Source organism: Grammomys surdaster, unplaced genomic scaffold (genome assembly GCF_004785775.1).
Source record: "Grammomys surdaster isolate TR1022 unplaced genomic scaffold, NIH_TR_1.0 229, whole genome shotgun sequence".
In the NCBI taxonomy this organism is placed as follows: Eukaryota; Metazoa; Chordata; class Mammalia; order Rodentia; family Muridae; genus Grammomys; species Grammomys surdaster.
This window is the reverse complement of record NW_021604674.1, coordinates 2,797,150-2,798,091: the sequence shown is the minus strand read 5'-3', so window position 1 is coordinate 2,798,091 and position 942 is coordinate 2,797,150. Positions and strand designations below refer to the sequence as shown.

Here is a 942-nt window from a genome sequence, read left to right as displayed (position 1 = left end):
AGAACAAGAGGATACTTTATAAATTTGCATGTCCCCCTTGCACAGGGGCCTTGCTCATCCTCTCTGTTACTGAGGTTTTGCATATGTGCTGCTGAATCCAGCACCCCGTTACTTTATAACAAAGAGCAAACATTTTTCTCTCCCAATGCTTCTCCCATGAGACTCACCCAGACTGATCTCAAACTCCTAGAAACGAATTAAGTGATTCTCCCACCTCAGCCTCCTTAGCAGCCGGGACCCTGCTATGGCTCCCAGGTGACATAGATTTCCCCAGTGAATCCAGCTAGAGGGTAGGAATGTTGTTTCGTTTGCATTGTGTTTCTTTTTAAGATTACTTTCGGTTTATGATGAGTCATGCTGGTTTCTCACAGTCATTGGGTAGAGTTCTCTTTAAAGATGATCTTATTTTATAAGTTATGTGATGTAAAGGAAACCGGTTAAATGGGAATTGGCAAGATAAAAAAGTAAACTAAAGGGAGAAAGGGGTGTATTTCATTTTACACTTCGAGGTGATAGTCTATCACTGTGGGAATCTCAAGGCAGGGACTTCAGCTAGTCACACCACATCCACAGTCACGAATGGAGACAAATAAATGCACCCATGCTCACTTGCTTATGCTCAGCTTGATTTCTCCACTCTTGCTCAGTTAGCCTAGGGAATGGTACCACCCACAGTGGGCTTGGTGTTCCCACATCAATTAACCAAGATAATCTCCCACAGACATGCCCACAGGCCAACACAAAATGGACAATCCTCATAAGACCCCCTTCCCAGGTGATTATAGGTTCTGTTGAGTTGACAATTAAAGCTGACCATCGCACGCGTAGTTTGGAGGCTAATACATAACCTTTGTCTTCCAACCAGCCCCCTCCCTCATAGTCATGGATCTGAGATGTATGCCACTGAGTTTGTGCTGAGAACTAAGAATTCAAATTAAGCTA

General features: G+C 43.7%; 1 non-coding gene across 1 annotated transcript; it reads right to left on the bottom strand.

Annotated features, from left to right (window-relative positions):
• LOC114626195 lies at nucleotides 1-104 on the bottom strand. The gene has a single exon (XR_003712196.1). It is a non-coding gene; the product is annotated as a U6 spliceosomal RNA (small nuclear RNA).
• Nucleotides 105-942: the final 838 nt, after the last annotated feature.